The sequence below is a fragment of the Pinus tabuliformis genome, chromosome 5_2 (assembly GCF_031772625.1).
Source record: "Pinus tabuliformis cultivar Carrire ecotype Pingquan chromosome 5_2, CPIR1, whole genome shotgun sequence".
NCBI classification, from domain to species: domain Eukaryota; kingdom Viridiplantae; phylum Streptophyta; class Pinopsida; order Pinales; family Pinaceae; genus Pinus; species Pinus tabuliformis.
This window is the reverse complement of record NC_142306.1, coordinates 136,631,631-136,641,449: the sequence shown is the minus strand read 5'-3', so window position 1 is coordinate 136,641,449 and position 9,819 is coordinate 136,631,631. Positions and strand designations below refer to the sequence as shown.

Below are 9,819 nucleotides of genomic sequence, written 5' to 3'. Positions count from 1 at the left end.
CTTATATAAAACATATTAATAGATCAGAGGTGACAAAATCCCTCAGAAAAAGATGAACTCCTCTCCATCGGATCTCTGTTAAATAAATCAATAATCAAATAAAGACTACTTTGTTGCCTGAACCGTAACTGCTTCAACTGGTCCAAGATCTGCAAATTCCATTGGGGTATGCTTTTTCTACTCAAAGTTGTGTTAACCATGTGACTAAGTTTTCTTTTGAGGGTTCATGGTTCTATCAAACTCACAAACAACTCCATGTGGGTTCCATCGGATCTCTGTTAAAGAAATCAATAACCAAATAAAGACTAGTTTGTTGTTCGAACCATAACTGCTTCAAGTGGTCCAAGATATGAAAATTCCATTTGGCTATGCTTTTTCTTCTCTAAGTTGTATTAACCATGCAACTAAGTTTTTTTTTTAGGGTTCATGGTTCTATCAAACTCAGAAACAACTCCATGCGGGTTGCCTTGTGTGTTATTGGCGCCCCCCTTTTGTTGCGAGGAGCGCAGCAAGTGGGGTGGCAGCCCCCCTTTGGGGTATCGAACACCTGTATGGGATCTAGGGTAGCAGCTCAAGAATTTTTTTTGGACCCCATACTAGGTGGGCAAACCTACCTATGGTTTTGTGCATCAGGGTTTACGATTTCAGTCATTGAGGTCTCAATGTCCGGGGGAAAAGTGTGTGAATGGTGAAATATCATTGAATTTGTGTCAATTTATTAGGCTAGAGTAATGCATATTAAAATTGAGAAATCTTTGCTTTTCCTTTGTCTTCTTTAGTGTGTTAATATTTAGGCATTATAACAATTGTTCTAGTTTTCGGATCTAACCCTATATGACATGAATAAAATAATACATGTTACATGATGTCTCAATGTTTGATAATTTTCATGACATGATATAACATGAACAGAATATAATAATGTGTATTACATGATGGCTAATGTATCTTAGTTCAGCCTGCATTACCTTGTCACCAGGATTGTAATTCTCCATTCTAAAGTTATACAACAACTTTGTCGTTATAGAGTTGGATGGGGAAATAATGATTTTGTGCTTCCCTTGCAAACTTGAATCCCTTGCACTAGACCTATCAAACCCCACATTGTCAAGTAGAGGGTTGCAGGAGCTCACTTGTGCAAAAAACGAAACCAACACCGCAAACACAAGTGAAGTTCACTCCAAAATTGCACTGAAATGGCTTGTGATTAAGGGGAAATCTCATGCAGGAAATCCACAAAATCCAAAAACTAGAACAGTTTGAGGAGATAACAATTTCAATATATATAAAAGAATAAATCAAATAAGATAGAACAAACCCTAACCCTTTGTGATCTCATTTGCATGTTTTTTAATCATAAAACAAACACTAACAATTATAATTATGTTTTCTTTATCAAGGTAGAAAAATATTTCTATTAACGTAACATAACATAGTAAATGATAAATCTTAAATACCATCATCATCTGTACACTGATCAATCTAAAATAATAACAACATATTATATTGAAAATAGATAACTTAACCACCACATATTAAGCTTCTTCCATAAAAGAGTTAAAGTTCTTGAAATAAGTCATATCCAATCCATATAAATATGGAAGTTAATAGGGCTATATCGCAAATTTAACAACATCCAGCGTCCATGGTCACTACATATTGTGTACAGAATCCTCCTGCACCATTACATAGCATATGCTTTCTCTATGTCAACATTTAGACAAAAACACAACACGTATTTGCCATATACTATAAAGCTGAACAAGCTGCAGAACAAAATGCAGATCCTCCACTACTGCAGCTTGTTGTATTTGTATCAACCTTCCTCTGCATACATCGATCATGGAAACTCATATCAATAAAGTTAAGGTCGAAAAACAAGATCCTCAGAAGATATGCAACTTTTACTAATATTTTCCATCATTGCAAATTGCATGTAAAACAGACCAAGTACATTACTAAGATTGTACATCCTTTTTTTGGTAATACAGACAAGGGCATTGCTAACACTGTACATTCTTTTCTTGTAATACAGGCGAAAGCATAGATAATGCTCTATACAGACGAAGACATAGCTAATACTGTACATCCTTTTGTGGTAATACAGACAAAGGCATTGTTGACAGTGTACATCCCATTGAAATTACTAATACTGGTTAGTTTGCAAATGTGAAGGAAAAACAAGCACAATAAATAGTCCAAAAATACATTATTTTAGCATTCAAACATACACACTAATCAACACTACTCAATATCCTAGGCTAAGATGGATTTATGCTGGCTTAGCTACTTGCACATAACAACCAACCCGTTCTCATAATACTAATTTACTCGTTCTCATAATACTAATTGTCTTGTCCTTTCTATTGATAAACTTACAGAAATGATGCTACTTTCAATAAACAGCTTGAAAGACAACTTGTTATTGTTAGATTACTTCCAATGGATGCGCTGGAGCTGTTGTGGATGGATACTTCGACAAAACAATCTCATACCCATCTCCATATGAACTCATTCCCTTGCCATCATCTGCCAAAACATGGCCCCTCCACCTACTCCTCCCCATTTAAAAGATGCATATACATGTTCATAAACCACATCAAGTAAATTGTCTCTCTCACTCGTGTGAAATAACGTGTCTTTGTAAGATTTCCCATACTAATAAGAATTGGTTTTTTCAATATCTTGTTTCCATCTTCAAGGTGGCTCTTTATCCAACTCTACAAAAATGAAAGTTGGGTCTCCTCATCTACCACAACAGGCCTTTAAAAGTTAAAATCAGAGTTCAATATATTAGTGAAAGCTCAAACATTATGACCGAGTAATGAACAAAAATGAAAGTTGGGTCTCCTCATCTACCACAACAAGCCCTTAAAAGTTAAAATCACAGTTCAATATATTAGTGAAAACTCAAACATTATTACCGAGCAATGAACACTTGTTACTATAATAATGAACTGCATGCCTATAAGATTACGTGAATGAAAGTAACAGCTGTTGTGACTCAATATATTAGTGAAAACTCAAACATTATGACCAAGCAATGAACACTTCTTACTATAATAATGAACTGCATGCCTATAAGATTACATGAATGAATAGAACAACTGTTGTGACTGAATCAATTTCTATAAAAACCCATCTCGAATATACATTGAAGTCTAGAGAATATATCTAAGTTTGTAAGAACTTATCAATCTCAAGCTTTTAATCACTCCTGTACAATATAAACAGGGGAAGAAAAGATAGAGACTTACCATATGACAAGATAGGAATGAACTGTTGCAAAATAAAGTCAAATAAAGTCCTCTGATTTGGTTATTGGTGATGAAATTTGTATTGATCTCTCTTTTGTATTCTCCAAAAAAAACCTTCCAAACCAGCCTCGAGAAGACAGTTTCAATCATCTATGTTTCTCATGACACCACACATGGAAGAGGTCTAACATTTTCTAAAAAAATGTCTTCCATACACTACTTTCAAGGAAGGGCGATTCTATTTTCCACCTATTTTCCTATACGAAAATCACTTTGCACTTGAAAAAGGAAATAACATCAATGAATATTTAATACATTCACCACCAACCCTAAACAACATAGGAGACAATACATTTCAATATTCCTCCACACTCTATGCCTTACCGCATTTCCTTTGCAACATTAGATGCAAATGCTAGTCATTATCGTATTCTAATTATAATTTTTATTATCATATTATAATTATTTTTTTTATTTTTTTTTTTTTTTTTGGTTAAAGTTCATATAAAATCAACCTTATAAACCAAACACTATATATTAATTCTTAAATAAAATGCTTGTTGCAAATGCTGGTCATTATCATATTCTAATTTTAATTTTTATTATCATATTATAATTATTTTATTTTTTTTTATTTTTTTTTTGTTAAAGTTCATATAAAATCAACCTTATAAACCAAACACTATATATTAATTCTTAAATAAAATGCATACCTAACGAAGGGGCTACGTGGCAGCAAGTCCCTACGTGAGTGGAAGTGGGGAAGTAGATGATTTTGTATTGCGTGAGTGGAAGTGGGGAAGTAGATGATTCTGTATTTTAACATTGTTGACCTTGTTAAAGTAACAGAATTGGAAAATTTTAAGAAAGTGTGGAAGTAGATGATCCCATATTTTTGACGTTGTTGACCTTGTTAAAGTAATAGAATTGGAAAATTTTAACCTCTGGAAATTGGTTCACATAATTTTCTTAATGTCAAAAGAATGCAATACTGGAGATAAGTTCCGAAAAGAGTGTAAAAGGTTGCTTCATAGTTGAAGTGGAAATATGAGGGGTTTAATGTCAAAAGAATGCAATACTGGAGACAAGTTCCGAAAAGAGTGTAAAAGGTTGCTTCATAGTTGAAGTGGAAATATGAGGGGAGGGGAACCATGTTCTTGGGCAAAGAGTAGCGCTTTTCCACCCTTGCTATGCAAACAATATGCAATTCGACTCGACACTGAGCAATCGAAGAGACACCGATAAAAATAGGTGTAGAAAAATAGGGTCTCTACACTCGTGGGCTAAGAAAGATATATAGCAATAGATTATTAAATTAATGTAGCCACATAAATTTATTTAATGTTTAATTAAAATAAATAGTATAAAATTGTTCATTAATTGTTTTGTAACACTGACAGTGGAACACGAGCACACATGTATTACATTGCGCATGTTAATTCCAAAAAAATGTCTAGATCAGAGCGCACATATTACATGTGCTGTTTCCAAGCTTTTTATACCGACAAAGTAATTTGTGCCAAACCTTTCAACAGAGAAAAACACAAATTGTATATATATACGATTACATTCTTGGCATTGAGATGAGAACACAGATTGATCATCAAGTCTCTCGCAAACTTTAAAGTAATAGAATTGGAAAATTTTAACCTCTAGAAACTGCTTCAACATAATTTGTTTAATGTCAAACGAATGCAATACTGGAAATAAGTTCCGAAAAGAGTGTAAAAGGTTGTTTCATAGTTGAAGTGGAAATATGAGGGGAGGGGAACCATGTTCCTGGGCAAAGAGCAACGCTTTTCCACCCTTGGTATGCAAACAACATGCAATTCAACTTGACACTCGGCAATCCAAGAGACACCGATAAAAGTAGGTGTAGAAAAATATGGTCTCTACACTCGTGGGCTAAGAAAGATATATAGCAATAGATTATCAAATTAATGTAGCCCCATAAATTTATTTAATGTTTAATTAAAATAAATAATATAAAATTGTTCATTAATTGTTTTGTATCACTGGGAGTGGAGCACGAGCACACATGCATTACATGGCGCATGTATTACATGTGTTAGTTAATTCCAAAAAAATGTCTAGATCATAGCGCATGTATTCCATGTGTTGTTTCCAAGCTTTTTATACCTACAAAGTAATTTGTGCCAAACCTTCCAGCAGAGAAAAACACAAATTGTTTATATGTACGATTGCATTCTTCGCATTGAGATGAAAACCCAGATTGATCATTAAGTCTCTTGATTCAAGAGAGAAATATGCAGATTTGTCTGATCATTGAGTCTCTTGATTCAAGAGAGAAATATGCAGATTTGTCTGATCATTGAGTCTCTTGATTCAAGAGAGAAATATGCAAATTTATCTATAGACGACACTCTTGGTTCATTTTTGAGATCGATAGTCTCTCAATTCAGCAGAGAAATATACAGATTTATTTATAAATGACACATGTTGGTTCATTTTTGAGATCGATAATTGGTACTGAACGAACTTCTGGTTCAATGGCTAAAAGTATAGCTTTTGTTCGGGAAACGTCGAACTAGTCTAATTGATATAGTAAGTAACTTAAATAAATTATGGTATGCGTAGAAACAAATTTATGTGAAACTGGGACGTATGACTCGTGCCATCAGGGAGGATACAATCTCTGGGATTTCTGAGAAACACATTCAGGGTATGGGAAACGCTTTATTGGAGGGTCCTTTCATTCTGCAACAAGAAATCTGAGTCGTAGGTGTGGCTGCATTGGACAGTGATAATTATTAATGGTAGGGGCGACGCAATTAAGTCAACACATATTAATTTGTCAGTTATCAAGAGTTAGCAACCACTACATTTCTGCATATAAAGGATGTGAAAGCTATTAAAGCATGGAGGAATCAAAAGGCTGTGGAAGCTATCAAAGCATGGATGACTCAAAAGGAAAGAGAAATATTACCATAGTTTCTGGGATTATTTATGATGTCCAACAGCTTATCGTATAAGTTAATTTAGGAAACGTTAAGTCCAGAAAGTGAGGGCTGCAATTCCTGTAGTAAGGATACATCCTTTTGATTAAAGGAGATGGGAACATCATTAAACTCGTCAACGCATTCGTCATCGGTCAAGTTGTGGAGAGTAATTTGTAAATGTAAACAACCAAAAGTAGAAAAACCATCGGTCAAGTTGTGGAGAGTAATTTGTAGATGTAAACAACCAAAAGTAGCAAAACCGATGAGGGAAAATAAGGTGGCGCCTTCCGACATCAATAAAAACTAGGTTTCATTGATCAACAATGGCCCCATTAGACATTTCATAATTTATTTCATTTCATTTAGCGGCTTATATTGAATTTTGGTATAGAGCTAGTTCCAATTGTATAGAGATATATGGATTATTTCTGGAAACAGATTACAACACAAGTGAAACTTATATATGGAATGCTCATATAGATATAGATTCAACTAGGGTTCCTCCTTACAACAAGTTACAACAACAAGGGTTCCTCCTTACAACAAGTTACAACAACAGGTTCCTGAAACAACAACGCGGGGGTTCCTGAAACAACAACGCGGGGGTTCCTGAACACTGTACGCGAACTAGAGCCATGAAATATGCAAGAAGTGGTTGTAGAATCCAACAACCCCAGAATAAAGGCAAGTAGAAAAGAAAGGATTTTCCATAATCTCATAATCTATAGATCCTAGGGAAATTAACTTGCCCTGATAAATATTTTATTTATTGTTTTGCGTACCTTTCATTTTCTTATTACATATAACATTGCATGATAAACAAGTTAAACAATGATATGTGATGCGCCTATGTAGAAGTAACACAACAACGTAGATATACGTAGATATGCTAGTGTTAAAACAACTTTTTTGCCCCATAGCCTTAGTCTTTTGCATTAGGAGCTGCATGGAGATTGCAGAAAAGAGCCTTTGTGTGTTGGACTAGCTGTTGTAGTTGAATAAGACCTCGTGTTTGAGTAACAACATAATGGATAACCTGGTAGACACATACGGTGGGATGGGATAAAGACTGGAAATTGCATTATTGTAACAGCATGATGGATAACCTGGTAGGCACATGTTGTGGGCTGCGATAAAGACTGGAAGTTGCATTACTTACGTGCTTCTTGTTTTGTCTTACGTGCTTCTTGTTTTGTCGCTAAACAAACAGACTGTGCAGCCCATCTATCCATATAAGTGAGCAATACCAGTCATCTCATTCATCCCCTCCAACCATATCAGCAAGAAGACCAGGCATCTCATTCATCCCTTCCATCCATTCATGCTTAGAATCTGCAAAAATCGAATGAAGTCGGGCTCCTGGCAAGGAGCGGTATAGGGTTCATTGTCGAGCCTTCCATTGGGTATTCTAGTTGTGGAGTTGCTAAGGTCTCTGCCGAAGGGAGTGGTGATGTTAGGAAGCAGCAGAAGAAATGCTCTGAAGAAATGTGTGAGGCGAAACATGAAGCCGCATGCAACACCAGCTAAATGATGAGCTTGCTTATGTTTCTGGAGAATGATGAGGCTAGTTTCGTTGAGAATACTCCCAGATTGATTAAGGGGCCACCAGCTAAAAGATGAGCTTATGTTTCTGGAGAATGATGAGGCTAGTTTTATGTTTCTGGAGAATGATGAGGCTAGTTTCGTTGAGAATAGTCCCAGATTGATTAAGGGGCCAGCCTCGGTGGAGAATAGGCCTAACCCTAAGTTGATGGAATTTAGTAAGTACCAATAACCCCAAAAAAAAATAAAGATGTTGTGTTTGCTATTTTGAAATTTTGATTTATAATTTTTAAATTTTGAGTCAAGAACCTTCAAGGGGTTCGCTTATGTTGAATTCAAGGATAGTGCTCCAATATCAAAGGCACTCGAGTTGGGCACTAATGACTTGTCTGTCGAGGCAATGGAAAGAAGTGGGGTACGTGATGGATGTGGTAGAAGAGGAGGCAAAGGCGGTGGAAGAGGTTTTGGGGATGGAGGCAGTGGCAGAGGCGGTGGAAGAGGTTTTAGGGATGGAGGCGGTGGTAGAGGCTTTGGGGATGGAGGCGGTAGATTCTATGGAGGACGATTCTCTGGAGGACGAGGTCGTGGTGGTAGAGGCTTTGGGGATGGAGGCGGTAGATTCTATGGAGGACGATTCTCTGGAGGACGAGGTCGTGGTGGTGGTCGTGGCACCCCTCGCGGTCACGGTCCTGGAGATGGCAATGGGGGTCACGGAATTCCAAAGTTCAATATGGCTCAATCTAGTAAAAAGACTACCTTTGGGTTTGGAGATGATTGAAAAAATGAGTGCATCAGTTTGCAGGTACATCAAATAGCAAGAACTATCATCCATCATGTATTTGTATAGTATTATGAATGCCAGCTAGAATACTGGTTCATCAAATAGCAAGAAGTAGTGCCCATCTTGTATTTGAATAATATTCTGAATGCCTCTATTTGTATAGTATTCTGAATGCCAACTAGAATACATACCCTGGTCAGCTTTGATGCTGTGAACAATTATGTAAAGTTATAAATGGAAATTGATCATTTTGAGGAAAATTTGAAATCAAAATGTTATACTGGTCAAGTAATTTCACCTAACACCTTCATTTTGGAGTTCTTAATTCCTTAAGAAGCAGACCTGCATCTTGGAGAGTGGTTAATTTCACAGGCAGAACGTGCAGAACGTTTGCAGAGCTGCCTACTCCTGCATCTTTGATAGTGTTTAATTTAATAGGCAGAATGTCTGCAAACCTGCATCTTGCCTGAGAGTGGTTAATTTCACAGACCATCCTGCATCTTTGAGAGTGGTTAGTTTCACGGGAAGAACGTTTGAAAACCTGCATCCTGTTCCAGGGGTTAATCTCCATGGGTTAATCTCCGTCCTGACAGTGCGACACGGGACTCAAACGCCCCTCCATGGGTTAATCTTCATCCTCATAGGGTTAATCTTCGTCGTCATAGTGCAACATGGGACTCAAACGCCTTAGATTAGATTATGACTCAGACGTAAAGACACTTGAAACAGGCCAGACGTAAAGCCAGTTGAAACAGGTCTGATTAACAGTGCCAATAAATATTAGCTCAAGCCAAATGACCTCAGTTTGCCACTTGTATCTTCATACATCGCCATGCGACTTGTTTTGTATTGAGAGATAACACATGTATCTTCATGCCACTTGTTTTGTTGTTTTGTTTTGAGAGATAACACTCGTATTCTCATGCCACTTGTTTTGTTTTCAGATATCTATGAGATCACTGAAAAAACAATATTAACTTGTAAAATAAAACGATATCTATGAGATCACTGATAAAACAATATTAATCTCTAACATAAAATGTTAGAAAAATAATGCTAGCATTAAACATAGAAGCGTTATGTCATAAAAGTGTTGGGCAATTTAGGAAATATATCTTATTTTAAGTTTGTTCTCGATCTGAGGTCAAATAAGATGGAAAAGTATAGTAAGCCTGAAAAGTCTAGTGTTTCATTGGATAAGAAGAAATATTCATTCAAATATAAAACTAAAACTTTTCTTTAATGGAAAAAGAATTGGTTGATATCTGTGTCAATTAAT

The 9,819-nt window shown here is 36.0% G+C and overlaps 1 long non-coding RNA gene across 2 annotated transcripts; it reads right to left on the bottom strand.

The window, feature by feature from the left end:
* Positions 1–1,483: 1,483 nt before the first annotated feature.
* LOC149157882 (uncharacterized) lies at positions 1,484–9,307 on the bottom strand. Of its 2 annotated transcripts, none has more exons than XR_016262013.1 (2): positions 8,839–9,307; positions 1,484–1,827 (listed from the first exon to the last, which is right to left on the bottom strand). It is a non-coding gene; the product is annotated as an uncharacterized LOC149157882 (long non-coding RNA). The 2 variants fall into 2 exon arrangements; XR_016262012.1 differs by having other exon boundaries at positions 8,883–9,299.
* Positions 9,308–9,819: the final 512 nt, after the last annotated feature.